At 44.3% G+C, this 16,504-nt stretch overlaps 1 long non-coding RNA gene across 1 annotated transcript in view; it reads right to left on the bottom strand.

Moving 5' to 3' along the window:
• The window catches only part of LOC107676308 (uncharacterized), a 30,893-nt gene extending 14,774 nt beyond the window's left edge, over positions 1–16,119 (bottom strand). Inside the window, exons 1-3 of the long non-coding RNA XR_001632723.1 lie at positions 15,909–16,119; positions 13,413–13,532; positions 1,943–2,062 (exon numbers count right to left, since the gene is read on the bottom strand). This is a non-coding gene — a long non-coding RNA (uncharacterized LOC107676308). The remainder of the gene's footprint in view (positions 1–1,942; positions 2,063–13,412; positions 13,533–15,908) is intronic.
• Between the last annotated feature and the right edge of the window lie 385 nt (positions 16,120–16,504).

Here is a 16,504-nt window from a genome sequence, read left to right on the forward strand (position 1 = left end):
ATCTAAAGCAGTGTTGACAACAGTGAATTCTACTACATAATAGCACACATACATCATTCAGATGTCTTTTCATGTTGTGATGTGCTCATCTGTAATTCTTTTAGAACATTTTCCTGTCAGATATTAAATAGACATTTAGTAATCGTCTTTAAGATGTATATGGTTTATGTAAACTCACTTTGGAGATGTGCGTGTGCTTACTGGAGCTCCCCTGTTCGCTATTCATAATAAAACGTGTTTTTACAGTAAAATCACAAATATACTATACTATTTAACGTCTTTACACCTTATGCAAATCATCAGTTTACTCTACAGCAGCTCAACAAATATGATTTTAACACAAGGAACCGTGTTTTTGGTTTGTATTACTCACATTTGTAAACACCCTTGTCGCTGTTCTCCTTCACATTCGATGATGACGTATTGATCTCCCGTGGACTCCTGGGATTGAAAAGTGTCCATCGATGAACACTTCAGAATCTGGGCTGAAGCAGTAGGACATCCAGGGATTTCTCGCCTACTCTTTTATGAATAATGCGGTTTCGGACATACTAATCTGTTCACGTACTCTTTTTCCCTACTATATAGTAGGTAAGTAGGCATATTAGAACGCAAATTAAGTATACGTACGTCCGAGTGCAATTCTCGCCTATTCTTTTATGAATACAGAGGATTCAAACATACTTATTTGCTTGCCTGCTGCATTTTGCCTACTATATAGTGGGAAGTATGCCATTTTGGATGCAGCCAGAGAGTCGGGAGATTGGCGGTGAGTAAGTAGGTCAAGTTCAAAGTGACAAACACCTGTGTCTTGTTGCAGGAATTGGCGTGGAGAGACCGGATAAAGCCGCCAGGAAAGGGGACAGAGAGAGAGAGAGATTGTGGGCTGAGGACTCGTGTGTTGCTGCTGCCATATATTCTGTTGAGCTGTGTGAGAATCTGATTTGGAAGCGCTGAGAGCGCACATTTTGTTGGACTGGAAAGAGAATTAATAAAGAAACATGAGCCTCAGTAACCCGACCCTGTCTTCTTCCTTTCCACACATGCTGAACTTTATCACATGAGGGTTTTCTAATAAGGTGCAGATGTAATGTGTAAGGAACGGCTCCACCATAATAAGAATAGCAATGTACAGTGACATTTAAGATTATTTACAAGTAAGGGTGTAATGGTACGGTTCGGTACGCATGTGTACCGAACAAATACAGCGTTGTTTTAACCACTGCATGGGTGGAACTTCATTGGAAACTTCCAGCTAGGAAAGCTCGGTTCTGTTGTTTCCCACTGTCTGAGACGCAGCTCTCTGTGTGCGCACCGAACACGGCGCGCGAGTACTTAGTCGAGTTATTTCGCGTCTTGTGCTTGAATGCTTTAAAATCTCTTGAATGTTTAAATTGGCAAGGCTTAAAAAATACCTGCAAAGATAAGCTTTCATGACGACGGGCAGCAGTGGCCCGTCAATCGTCTTTTAAGCGTCTGTTAAGCATCTTTTATGCTGGCCTCGGGCAGTCAGTTGAAATCGCCGGGGGGCCCCCCACAGCCATGGGCCCCTATAATCGTCACCACCTTTCACCCCACTAGCGACGGCCCTGCTCTTTACTACTAGTTTTATCTCATGCCTCATGTAATCTCTTAATCAGTGTTTCAACTAGGCCTGGGCGATAAAACGGTATCGATATTTATCGACAGTACACCATCATCGATAACGATAGAAAAAATGTTCGATATATCGCACGATAGTTTCACGCTTTTTTAATTTAAAGGCGCGTTATGAGTGACAAGCAGACAGCCAGCAGAACACAAACACATGCTGAAATTAGTGCCGTGCCTGCCTGCGAACTTGTTTCTCATTTATCTTCAGAGGTTTTTTGTTTTTTTTTGACAAATATAGAAGACAATTCACAAAATACAGCAAATAAAGTAACATTAGTGCCCCTCTTACCTAAAACCAGGAGGAATGCTTTCATTTTTAAAGTCAGGTAGAAGCTCAAATGACGTGTCGCTCCTCACAGACACACAGCTGGCTTCTGTAGGGTCTGATCTCTCCTGCTGGATTGGGCTTCTGTAAAACAAACACTTCTTTAAAAATCATGTGGACATGTTTATTATCACATGTTTAAGACTGAATTTTAAATATTCAAATTAAACATTACTGCAAGCTTTACATTTTGCAGTGTATGCATATGACTTCTTATCGAATAAAAAATTAATCCAAGCATTTTAGAGATTTTATTCAGATTTTGTTATTTCCATCCAGCATTTTGTGTCATATCACTAAATTTGCATAAAAATATGTGGATGGAAATACGGCTACAGACACTGTGCAACTAGCTAGATGATCAGAAAAGTAGGTACAACACAAAACATTAGATTTATCCACACAGAAGAGCACTGCTGATATGGCAGAGAAGCTATAGCGTGTTGTAGTAAATTATAAGACAGTATTTAAAAATAACAACATATGCAGTGTATATGCTCTTATTTAAAAAAATAAAATGCATGTTACCTTATTGGGACCTTACTTGTATTCTTAAAGCCCACCTCTTTACCTATCCCTACCCATATTGAACCATGCTGAATCATAATCTGGGAATAAGATGGCACCACAGATGGATCTCCAATGCTTCTGCAGTTTTTGTTCGTTTGTCCTGTTAACTTTAGTCTTTCTTTTCCTATCAGTTTTACCAGAGACAAACTACTGAACATTACGCAACACACATCAGACAAAAATTTTCACATTTTTGATTATTCAGACGTTTTGTTGGACATTCTAGTTGGAGAGACAGCGGTGCTGTTCAAACGCGCAACTTCCAAACAGCTCTTCCAAGTATCCATCTAGCGAATCTCCGATCCCTTCGTAACAAAATGAACAAATGTCTCTTCACCTGCACAAACAAGGCCTTTTCAAACTATATGCTGCATTGTGCTTAACTGAAACCTGGTGCAGCTACTCCAGACAATAGCCCTATTCGCACGGGATAAGTATTATCTGGGGACCTTGTGTGATTTATAAATCCCCCCCACATCTAAATTTCGTGTGGCACATTGTCATGGGATAAGCGAAGCCTGTGATTTTTACTCGAATTTACTGACTTATCTCATTTTTTAAATAATTATTGTTAGGTTATTATTATCATTAAAATGTACCATGTATTAGATACGGATAGCAATAATAAATAAACAAAAATATTTAACAAAATAAACTATAACCATATAAAAATAATTCTACCCAAATTATATTTCTTGTAGCCCAGTGGAAATATGTTTACTCTGGGCGACTAAATGGCACTGTGCCCTTTTGGCGCATCCCCTGGTTGAGAGTCCCGTTATGGTCCGGTTAAATGGATTAAAAAAAAGAAACAAATATAGTTTTGTGCCCTGTGTCATTTACATTTCACAATGTTAAAATCTAAAAGCTCAAGCTTTACGCTTGATTTATTTGTAACACATTAACCTCAAATTATGTTGTGAACCCACTCGCTTGATTGTGCACTATATTGGATAGGCTATCGCTAAATGTCTTGTTGGTATAGGTCTAGCTGTATGATATATCATAAAACAGAAGAATGTTCCTTAGCGCATGCTGCTATACATGTCATCCATCTCCATCTAATCATTCTTCTTGTTTTCGCTCTTCTGGTGGTTTTCAGCTTTCTCTTTCTGCAAATTGTATAGTTATATGGTGTATAGCAATATGACCCAGCACCCAAAATACTATCAAAACACTCCAAAACAGCCTCCATTCTTCGCGAAAGATGGATAAAAGGCACACAGGAAACAAAAACCTTGAAAAAATTATATACGACCCCGCCAAATCAGAGAGATGCTGATTCGCACGGGACTAATATTATCACAGGACCTCGGTGTTCGGTGAAATATGGTAGGTCATTTGCGGTGGAAGTTTTACTTTACAAATGACAGACATGGCCGATTTACAGGATTAAGATCTCAGACAACCTCTGCAATTATTACAAATGTCTAGAAGTCACTAGTTAATACTAATCCTGTGCGAATAGGGCTAATGCGCTACATTTCACAGACTTCCAGCTGTTCAGTGCCGATCACATTTCAGAGATAATGGGGAAAACGAGGTGGTGGATTGTTTTTACATTAATTTAAGTTGGAGCTCAAACGTAACAACTCTGAAGAGGATGTGCTCCCCTGATTTAGAGGAGCTCTTCATAAATTGTAATCCTTTCTACTACTGCGTGTGTGAGTGCAGCGCAGCAATAGCTGGCTAATCAGATTACAGACACAGACTTACAAGCCTGTTTCAAGTGCACTGATTAGAGTGTTTTTGAAGCTGCTGAAAGCTCAGACAGCTTCATGCCAAAGAGGATGCTTACAGCACTGGGGACAAAATCTTGTACAAACAGGCTTGAGAAACACTGTCAAAAGAGATCAGAGTGGCTAAAAGGAGATACTCTGAAAAGATTAAAAAACGGTTTTCAGCCAATGTCCTAGCATCAGTCTCGACAGGTCTGAGGAACATCACCAAGTACAAGACACGACCCCCAGCTGGCTGATGACCTGAATGTTTAGGTTTAAAAAGCCTAGTCTCACACCCAACACCCACTCTGATCTGCACACATCATCTACACATACACCAACACCTCCTACAATTCAGCATGCCCTATATGGTCTAAAGGGGCTTTCGCACTGGGTAGTTCTAGGAACTCAGTTCGGTCTCTCGACACTGTGTAGCTTATACTTGGGGGTGATCCCCCTCCTCCCAAATACTGAAGCCTAATCGCATTGCGCCGGTAAATTTAACCAGCCAATTACGCCCAAGCGCTCGTGCTAGGGGCGGAGCCACCCACTATATAGGCCGGTGCTCAGTGTCATTACCTCAGAATATTTCTCCTTCACGAAGCAAGCATCGAAGACTTCTACTCATTGCTATTTTCTTCTCGCCATTGACAACGCCCTAAGAGGACGCAGTTCGCTTCAAGTTCCCCTTTGGCGATCTGGCAAGAAGACAGGATGTCCCTTAAGGAGTGCTGTGCGTGCAGGGGCCCGATTGAGCTCCCGGACGCACACGACGCGTGTGTCTTCTGTCTGGGCCGAGCCCACGCAGGGGTCGTGTTGGATGGGCCTGACTGTCCCGCCTGTGAAGAGATGACAGTCAAAGCCCTTCGTGCCAGGATTTCCGTGATCCTGAACTGCGCTGGCTAATCCCTTGCCTCCGCCCCCCGTCGCCGCCGAGCTGCGGGAGGAAAGGCTGAGGCAGCCACGTGCAGTAGGCCTCTCTGATGAACGCATGTCGACTCAGTTCCTGCATGCTCATCGCTCAAGAGAGCCACCTGTTTCTTACACTGAGCCCAGCCTCCACCCCTCGGATGATGCGCGGGACCTGGTCTCCTTTGGTGTGGCAGAGGATGAAGTGGACGACGATGCTATGTCGACTGCAACCTCTGGTTCGGGTGACTGGTCGGCCTGCATGGAGTCGGAGGCCTCCCACAGCGAGGAGCATGAGTTCCTGGCTCAGATTGATGAGGAGTTGGTGAAAATCCTGTCTGAGGCTGTACAGGATTTGGGTATTGATTGGTCGCCCCCCGAGCAACCAGCCAAGAACAGGTTGGACATGCAGTATCTGCAGTCGGGCCGCCAGGTTGCCGCTCCCCAGAGACCCGCTCCCTTTTTTCCTGAGGTCCACGAGGAGATCTTGCGGTCTTGACACTCCCCCTATTCGGCCCGAGCCCAAGCCGCGGAATAGCGTATGCTCTCCTCTGTCGACGGAGCCGACCACTGGGGTTACACTAAGCCGCCGCCCGTCGAGGAAGCAGTTGCAGCGCATCTTTGTCTTATAAGGCTTATATGGCAGCCGGCAGCATCTGCGATCCACACTATGGCTGTTCTCCAGGCTTTTCAAGCCAAAATTCTGCAAGCGTTGGATGAGGAGGGTCCGGACTCCGCCGCTTCAAAAAGTTGCGTTCGGCCACTGACTTGGCGCTCAGAGCCACGAAGACGGCCACTGTAAATCAGAAAAGAAAATCAGCCGCTGTATGGGCAGTCTCGTCACGCTGCAGCGGCATCTTTGGCTCATGTTGACGGACATGAGGGAGTCGGAGAAGGCTCAGCTGTTGGATGCGCCCATATCTCCGCTCGGCCTGTTTGGTGAGGCTATAGGCTCGTTTTCTGAGAAGTTTCTGGAGGCCACTCCAGAAGGCGATGAGCCACTTCCTTCCGAAGAGAGATCGGTCCGCTGCAAAAGATTTGGACTAGCAATCGATGAGAGCGCGTCTATCTCAAGAGCGAATACAGTCTTTGGTCAGTGCTCTCACCTCGTTCAAACCAGGGAGAGTGTTAATTCTGAAATGCTTTCAGAGAATGTTAGGGCGTATGGCAACAGCAGCTGTGGTATGTCAGCTCGGGCTTCTGCATACGAGATTACTTCAGCTATGGCTGAAATCCCGGGTGCCAAGCAAACCGTGGAAGAACGGTCAGTTGCGTGTCTTGTTGACCCACGGATGCATGCAGACACTAGCCCCCTGGTTCAACAAGAAGATGTTCGAGAAGGGAGTCTCGATGGGCAGAGTGGTCAGCAGAAAAATCGTCACTAGGGACGCGTCATTGACGGGCTGGAGAGCCCTTTGCGACGGCAGACTGGCTTATGGCACTTGGACGAGTGCGCAAGCAAAGTGGCATATAAACTGCCTAGAGTTGAAGGCAGTATTTTTAGCTTTGCAGGGCTTTCTTCCACTGATAAAGGATCGACACATCCTGGTTCGGACAGACAACACGACGGTGGTATCCTATATCAACCATCAGGGAGGTATTCGTTCACGCTCACTTCAAAGGCTGGCAGAGCATTTCCTCCTTTGGGCAGACAGAAACCTTCTGTCGATTCGAGCAGTACACGTTCCCGGCAGTCAGAACTGCGGCGCGGACATGCTGTCTAGGGGTGGCCGAGTCCACGGGGAGTGGAGGCTGCACCTGCAGACTATTCAGTTGATTTGGAGTCTGTTCGGAGAGGCGGAGATCGACTTTTTTGCCTCAGAGGAGAAAGCGCATTGCCAGCTGTTCATCTCGGTGACGAACGCGCTCCTGGAGGGGGGATGCTCTCTCAAGTCGCTGGTCCAAGAAGCGCAAATATGATTTTCCCCCAGTGAAGACTATGCCGCCAGTGCTGCACAAAATCAGAGAGGAAAGGGAGAAGATGCTTCGGGTCGGGCGGAAGTGGCCCAACCAGCTGTGGTTCCCAGAGTTGGTGGAGCATTTAACGGCTCCCCCGTGGCAGATTCCGTTGCGGAGAGATCTCTTACATGCGCTGTCTATGAGCGCTGCATGTATGGAGTTCGGTAAGGATGACTGTATGGTCAGACTGCAGCCTAGACAGGGGTATGTACCTAAAGTGCTTTCTACGTCATTTAGAGTGCAGGTCATCACGCTACAGGCGTTTGCTCCTCAAAATTCGGAGCCAGCGACACACCCACTATGCCCAGTCCGTGCTCTGTGAGTTTATCTGGAGAAGACTAGTAATTTCAGATTGCTGGAGCAGCTGTTTATATGTTTCGGTAGCCGTACCAAAGGACTGCCAGTGTCAAAACAGCGGTTGTCACATTGGATTGTGGAAGCGATCGCGTTGGCGTATGCTTCTAAGAATGAGGCCTGTCCGTGGGGAGTACACGCCCACTCCACGAGAAAAATGGCTTCGTCGTGGGCCTGGGCAAAAGGTATGTCGATTCAGGAAATTTGTTTGGCAGCAGGATGGTCTTCACAGGACACCTTTGCCAGATTTTACAACCTGGAGATTCCGTCATTCGCACCGCTCGTTCTGTCTGTGCAGTGATGTATCTACAGCTTGGTATTGGTTACTGCCTGCACCTGGCCACGCCCGCAGTCGATCAGGGTGGTTTCGATCCGGCCGCCGGCTAACCCCTTGCCTCTTCCCCCCCCATCGCCGTCAAGCTGCGGGATGGAAGGCTGGGGCAGCCACGTGCAGTAGGCCTCTCTGATGAACGCATGTCGACTCAGTTCCTGCATGCTCATCGCTCAAGAGAGCCACCTGTTTCTTACACTGAGCCCAGCCTCCACCCCTCGGATGATGCGCGGGACCTGGTCTCCTTTGGTGTGGCAGAGGATGAAGTGGACGACGATGCTATGTCGACTGCAACCTCTGGTTCGGGTGACTGGTCGGCCTGCATGGAGTCGGAGGCCTCCCACAGCGAGGAGCATGAGTTCCTGGCTCAGATTGATGAGGAGTTGGTGAAAATCCTGTCTGAGGCTGTACAGGATTTGGGTATTGATTGGTCGCCCCCCGAGCAACCAGCCAAGAACAGGTTGGACATGCAGTATCTGCAGTCGGGCCGCCAGGTTGCCGCTCCCCAGAGACCCGCTCCCTTTTTTCCTGAGGTCCACGAGGAGATCTTGCGGTCTTGACACTCCCCCTATTCGGCCCGAGCCCAAGCCGCGGAATAGCGTATGCTCTCCTCTGTCGACGGAGCCGACCACTGGGGTTACACTAAGCCGCCGCCCGTCGAGGAAGCAGTTGCAGCGCATCTTTGTCTTATAAGGCTTATATGGCAGCCGGCAGCATCTGCGATCCACACTATGGCTGTTCTCCAGGCTTTTCAAGCCAAAATTCTGCAAGCGTTGGATGAGGAGGGTCCGGACTCCGCCGCTTCAAAAAGTTGCGTTCGGCCACTGACTTGGCGCTCAGAGCCACGAAGACGGCCACTGTAAATCAGAAAAGAAAATCAGCCGCTGTATGGGCAGTCTCGTCACGCTGCAGCGGCATCTTTGGCTCATGTTGACGGACATGAGGGAGTCGGAGAAGGCTCAGCTGTTGGATGCGCCCATATCTCCGCTCGGCCTGTTTGGTGAGGCTATAGGCTCGTTTTCTGAGAAGTTTCTGGAGGCCACTCCAGAAGGCGATGAGCCACTTCCTTCCGAAGAGAGATCGGTCCGCTGCAAAAGATTTGGACTAGCAATCGATGAGAGCGCGTCTATCTCAAGAGCGAATACAGTCTTTGGTCAGTGCTCTCACCTCGTTCAAACCAGGGAGAGTGTTAATTCTGAAATGCTTTCAGAGAATGTTAGGGCGTATGGCAACAGCAGCTGTGGTATGTCAGCTCGGGCTTCTGCATACGAGATTACTTCAGCTATGGCTGAAATCCCGGGTGCCAAGCAAACCGTGGAAGAACGGTCAGTTGCGTGTCTTGTTGACCCACGGATGCATGCAGACACTAGCCCCCTGGTTCAACAAGAAGATGTTCGAAAAGGGAGTCTCGATGGGCAGAGTGGTCAGCAGAAAAATCGTCACTAGGGACGCGTCATTGACGGGCTGGAGAGCCCTTTGCGACGGCAGACTGGCTTATGGCACTTGGACGAGTGCGCAAGCAAAGTGGCATATAAACTGCCTAGAGTTGAAGGCAGTATTTTTAGCTTTGCAGGGCTTTCTTCCACTGATAAAGGATCGACACATCCTGGTTCGGACAGACAACACGACGGTGGTATCCTATATCAACCATCAGGGAGGTATTCGTTCACGCTCACTTCAAAGGCTGGCAGAGCATTTCCTCCTTTGGGCAGACAGAAACCTTCTGTCGATTCGAGCAGTACACGTTCCCGGCAGTCAGAACTGCGGCGCGGACATGCTGTCTAGGGGTGGCCGAGTCCACGGGGAGTGGAGGCTGCACCTGCAGACTATTCAGTTGATTTGGAGTCTGTTCGGAGAGGCGGAGATCGACTTTTTTGCCTCAGAGGAGAAAGCGCATTGCCAGCTGTTCATCTCGGTGACGAACGCGCTCCTGGAGGGGGGATGCTCTCTCAAGTCGCTGGTCCAAGAAGCGCAAATATGATTTTCCCCCAGTGAAGACTATGCCGCCAGTGCTGCACAAAATCAGAGAGGAAAGGGAGAAGATGCTTCGGGTCGGGCGGAAGTGGCCCAACCAGCTGTGGTTCCCAGAGTTGGTGGAGCATTTAACGGCTCCCCCGTGGCAGATTCCGTTGCGGAGAGATCTCTTACATGCGCTGTCTATGAGCGCTGCATGTATGGAGTTCGGTAAGGATGACTGTATGGTCAGACTGCAGCCTAGACAGGGGTATGTACCTAAAGTGCTTTCTACGTCATTTAGAGTGCAGGTCATCACGCTACAGGCGTTTGCTCCTCAAAATTCGGAGCCAGCGACACACCCACTATGCCCAGTCCGTGCTCTGTGAGTTTATCTGGAGAAGACTAGTAATTTCAGATTGCTGGAGCAGCTGTTTATATGTTTCGGTAGCCGTACCAAAGGACTGCCAGTGTCAAAACAGCGGTTGTCACATTGGATTGTGGAAGCGATCGCGTTGGCGTATGCTTCTAAGAATGAGGCCTGTCCGTGGGGAGTACACGCCCACTCCACGAGAAAAATGGCTTCGTCGTGGGCCTGGGCAAAAGGTATGTCGATTCAGGAAATTTGTTTGGCAGCAGGATGGTCTTCACAGGACACCTTTGCCAGATTTTACAACCTGGAGATTCCGTCATTCGCACCGCTCGTTCTGTCTGTGCAGTGATGTATCTACAGCTTGGTATTGGTTACTGCCTGCACCTGGCCACGCCCGCAGTCGATCAGGGTGGTTTCGACTAGGTCCGGTGGACTCAAGGCATGCCTATAACGATATATTATACTGCCCTACAAAGGCAAAGTGCAGTAACTACACAAACACTGAAACTGAAACTGAGAAAAATGCCTTTAAAGTTTATACATTAGCCAGTCAAACATGTTGTGGGTAGATTAGTGGCAGTGCATTCATTTAAAGCCTTCTTAGGATGACATTTTTTTATAGATAAAAACCATGACCACTGATGTCACTTTGACCACCAAAATTCAGATACTGCACTGCCTTTGGATGACCTTACACAACTAAAACACTATTGCAAAAGCAAAGTGCAGTATCTACAAACTAAATGTGTTCATCCAACTTTCTTGTTGTGTTTCTTACTACATGTAGATTGTTTTTAATAACTTTAATAGTTTTATTGATGTTTGCATGTTGTGAATGTTAAAAATGCTCAGTAGTAAGTCTTAAGATGGTCTTATCGCAATGCTCCTTTCACCACAAAGAGTGTTTTGCTCATTTTATTTAAAAAGTAATTCATTACAGACCAAGTAGTTAAAACAGTAGTTAAAAATGCACACAATTTAAACTTTGCCTAACAATATAACTAGGGATGCCATAAAGGAAAATAAGGGATAATTGTGATTCTTTATAGGAAAATAAGGAACAGAATAAGGGATGCTCAAAATATTTGTACTGTACCACATCCTGTACATCATTTCCATGTTTGCGGTTAAGTATATATATAAAAGGTGTATAAAAGTTCTCAGAAAAATCATCTGTTTGCTTAACGTATTTATGTACAATTATTCTAAAAGGCATTTTAATGTCATACAAAAAAATGTCACACACATTACACACAAACCACTGGCCTGTGAAATAGTGAAAGAAGTCATCCCTCAGGTAGATTGCATGTTTTCTAGCCTATAGCTGGATGTTGTGCTCATGATAATCATGTTGTTTGCATTCACCCAAACTGATTTGCCGAAATCAAAACGCGAACGGTGAAGGGAATTGCAGACAGCGCGAGTCCCGCTCGCTGTGAACCAGGAGCGACACGGCGGCAGAGGATTCCGCTTGGTCATAAAGCCTCCCTCGAATGTGTTAACAAATGAAACGGTGACTTGTGCAAAAAGAAGAATGATTACTTATCAATTAATAATTAGTTATTTGCATGGTCTGGTAGTCATATGGCGTATGCCTGCGAATAGGGGACAAACTGCGTTCCGTATAACTTTCAAACAGAACCGTTCTTTGATGAATTATATAACTTTACCGGAGCCAGCTAACTTTTGAAGGAATAACCCCTGTTACTGTACTACAATTGGATTAGCTGCCTGAAACGTTAAGAGATGTCCGAATCAACAAACATCAACGCGATTATATAAATCAGATTATCATTACGTGTCAGAGTGGATATGAAGCAATGCAGGTAGGCTGTTTAATTTGCTAGCAGTTGGCTAGTTAATGTTAACTGATTATAAAGTTGTAATTTGCCTTGCTAGGAGTTAATATTTTGCTATCTTCCTGACACGTCTTTGGATATTTGCGTTTTAACGCGAGTTCAACCATCATTTGGCCGCGGGATACCAAGGCAGACCGCGCAGTATCTGCAGTGTCAAAGCCAGTGTTACAACACCTGGAAAACAAAGCCAGAACGCAGTAACTTCACTTACTGCGGTTTGCCTTGGTATTAGCTTGGATTTTGTAGTTACTGCAATTTTGACACTCTCGTTTCTCTGAAACGGGACAAAATTGAACCAGGAGACTTTGTCACAAGACAGAACGGATGTCACAAAGCCCATTTTAGGACTTAACTCAATTTTGACCAGATGTGTAGTTATTGCACTTTGCCTTTGGACGGCAGTATAGTCAGCGGCTCTCTACATGCGTTTGAGATGTTGTCGACAGCAGTAAGTGCGCTGTTTTTCTTATGAATCAAGTGGTATATGCGGCATATGTACGTGGCTCCAGCAGCGCTGCGGTCAGTCTATGTGTAGTGCTTATATTACTGTGCTTAGTCCCACCCGGTTCGAGCTGGAGGGCATTTGTTTTCCCCTGAGTGCCCTATGGAGTAGTCAAGGGGCTCAGCTCTATCGAAGTCTAGCTCATTAGACACTTCTCACCAGGTGTGGGAAATACAACACAGCGGGATTATACGCGTCCCCAAGCATAAGCCTTGATTCCCTGAAAGGAGGGAACGAGACACTGCGCACGCTGCTGTGTTGTAATCCTTGGAGTCTAGTACTCATTCGAACAGTCGAAAGATTCTGAGGTAATGATGCCGGCCTATATAGTGGGTGGCTCCGCCCCTAGTTCGAGCGCTTGAGCGTCACTGGCCGGTAAAATTTACCGGCGCGATGCAATTAGGCTTCAGTATTTGGGAGGGGCCACATTTTTCCACACTTCAGCATTAATTTATGTATTTGCCATATCGTCCAGCCCAAAAGCTGCTCAATATTAAAGCATTAAGGCATTATAGACATAACAGTATGACTTCCTGAAAAGCTGCTTTGAAACAATGTGTATTGTAAAAAGCGCTATACAATGATACAGCCATATGAATAAAGCCTTTTTAACAAGAAAATTGTTCTGTTGCTCTGTCCACATTAAAGTATTACTTAAATCTAATTTATGGTCAGAAGGCAAGTTTTGATTGGAATATATATATATATATATATATATATATATATATATATATATATATATATAGAGAGTGTGGTGATTTTAGCAAATGGCTGCAATATAACAAAGTGTGAAAAATTTAAGGGGTTCTGAATACTTTCCGTACCCACTGTATATACACTGTACATATACGAAAGAAAAACAAAATAAAGTAACATTAGTGCCCCTCTATAAAAACTTCTTACCTAAAACCAGGAGGAATGCTTTCATTTTTAAAGTCAGGTAGAAGCTCAAATGACTTGTCGCTCCTCACAGACACACAGCTGGCTTCTGTAGGGTCTGATCTCTCCTGCTGGATTGGGCTTCTGTAAAACAAACACTTCTTTAAAAATCATGAGGACATGTTTATCATCACATGTTTGAAATTGAATTTTAAATATTTAAATAAAACATTCACAGCTTTAACAAAAATGCAAGCTTTACATTTTTGCTTTTAAAACCTAATTTTCCTGTTAGATTTCCACTAAAAGTGTACTACTATAGAAATACTGCAAGTATTAAAAAATAATAATAATTCCAAATAAAGGACTGCGGGTCCAGTTATGCAAAAATACTTTTGTTTCCATGGCAGTTTCATCAAGTCATGATTAAAAAATCCTCAATCAATCTACCTCAAGCAAGCGTACTGCATAATAGCACACAAGCATATCTTTTAAATGCACATTTTAGAGATTTTATTCACATTTTGCTGTTTCCATCCAATGGCATTTTGTTATCCCAAAATTCACATAAAAATATGTGGATGTGTATATAGTTAGAGATTCTTTGTGCAACTAGTCAGATTAATTATTTCATGTTTCAACCACAAACCAGAATTCCTTAGCGTACCTTTAAGGTCTGTTCTGTGACCAGCCCTGAAACATACAGTAATTTATGCAAATGATTATGCTTAAAATCATATTTACTGAGATGACTGTGAACACCAGAGGCCTATACAGCAAAGTAGGATTAAGCAGCTAGCCAGATAAATTTGAATTTAGCTCATGCAAACTCTGGACTTTCATTTCCACAAAGGTAAATAACTTTTTATAAGGGTTCATTACCATCATACATCACCAAGTTTTCTGGATATCAGATCTCCATAAGACGTTTGTACTGCACATTTAAATGCATTACAGGGCTAGCAAAATCGCTTGGCCAATGTCCCGGGACCATTGTGTCTTCCAGTCGGGCTACCAAAATATATCATCACGCTGCCCGACGGGCTGTACTACAGGGTTCCGCAAGTCCTTAAAAAGTCTTCCAATTCTATAATTTCAAAAGGTATTAAATTTGGGGACTGAAAGACAAGTATCACAATATGGCTGGATTAAACTTAAAAGGCCATAACTTCACTGAATAAATGGGCTATGAGTGCTGCACATTTCAAAGTAAAAACATGGCGTGGGTCTCTTTATATGAACGTATCACTGGAGGGAACTGAATGTTTTCAGAAAATTTCAAAAGCATTTTCTTTTCATCTTTCCTATCCACCTTATTTTTCAACGTGGAAGTAATCCGATTTCTGTGAATGTGCGAGACTTCCAGTTCATTAGCCGTGGTAGGGAAATAACCAGAAGAATAACAACGTTCAGTAAATGATAAAACTGTTTGCTCTACAAACCAGTGTGTTCATAATTAAGATAATACATTAAAATAATATGGTGAGACACACCAGTTTGAAATATCAAGCAGCAAAACGAGCTGTTTTTGTACAGTTAAAAATAGCTGGACGCAGATGACACCAAAAGCCAGACACATAAAATTTACAAATGGCTGCGCCCACTCTTACAGTAAAAATAAGGTGGACAATGCCTAATAAAGTAGCGTTTATAAGCACTGCGCTGCTTTGTGTACAGCCGTTACCAGGGAAACCACTATATTTCTGCTTTGCCAAAATCGCCTCCGGCTGGCAAAGAATGAATGTGCATCATCAATAAACATTTATGTAACATAGCGTTACGCTTTGTTTTGCTAATGTTGGACGCTCCTCCTACAGTGGAGAGGCTCTGACAGCAATGGCATGCAAAGTGATAGAAAATAATTTATCAATCACAAACTGTCAGATTGACTTGATAAAGAGTTACCCACCACAGTTTATTTTTATCTACATTTGGCGGGGGGTTATTTCAAACCCTATACACTACAAATTCTTATATTAATTATCAAAAAAGTGGCTATTTTATGCCCATTTCACACTGGATGTTGAAGCAGTGCAGAAGCTACATGTATGTAGAGCAGAAGAACCATGCGTCCACTGTGCTTTCACTCTGGTTTCTAAAGTGCAACCGAACCACTGCTGATTGTGTAGCCCTCCATTATTCAGTTTCATGCTTTTGTTTATCTTCACAGCTGAATATGCAGGTGATCATAGTGTCCCGCTCTCACACAAACACAACACACACTCACCATTTAACCATATAACATGTTAAACCATATAATATGGTGGTACACAGTGTAGTTGATCATGGCACTGCTGCTTCTGCTCCTGTTACATGCTGCCTCGTCATTAAGTGTGAATGCTCCAATCTGTTAACATTGCTGCTGAAAAAAATATGACCCAATTATGCTTTGCTTACACGTCCAGTGTGAAATGTGCCTCATGGATGTTAGCACACTGAAAACAGTAAAACTGGGTCCTTCAATATCCTTGGAAACTTTTATCCATATTCAGATCATTTATTAAAATCTGATGAGAGTACCTAATTCCTGGAGAAGAATCTCCATCTCCGGATCTTTGTGTGTCTTCCATGAATCATTCAGTCATCATGAAGCTGCACAGATGAATCTGATGAGTCTAATCTCCAGCAACCTCTCTATGTGGAAATGAAAGAGACACTGATTTAGATACACAACTAACAAAATAAAACAAACACAGAGTCACACTAATTAAACTTTTTTTTTTCCCCGGCATTGACGTGATTGTTGTCATTTTTTTATTTATTTATTTATTTTTTGCTTATTTTAAAAGTTCACATCTTGGCGTTTCTTTCTTTTTTATTTATTTTATTGATGCGCCACACTCCAAAATCCCCAAAATTCTCATAAAAGAGGCCGGACTATGTTTGAGACTTGCCTTGGACCAAGAAATATTGATAAGTCACGTCTGGACAAACAGATCGGAACGGGCACTCTTTTCAACACACACACACAAATAATAAATAGACTCACTCACTCACAGTCACCCTCTCACAAGCTTCTATTCCACAGGAAGCAAAAAATAATATTTTTTTTTTCTGTATTGAGTACCAATTCCTAGAAGGCCAGGAATCGGTTCCCCCGCAAAAAAAAAAAAAAA

Source organism: Sinocyclocheilus anshuiensis, unplaced genomic scaffold (genome assembly GCF_001515605.1).
Source record: "Sinocyclocheilus anshuiensis isolate Anshui unplaced genomic scaffold, SAMN03320099.WGS_v1.1 scaffold6747, whole genome shotgun sequence".
Taxonomy (NCBI): Eukaryota; Metazoa; Chordata; class Actinopteri; order Cypriniformes; family Cyprinidae; genus Sinocyclocheilus; species Sinocyclocheilus anshuiensis.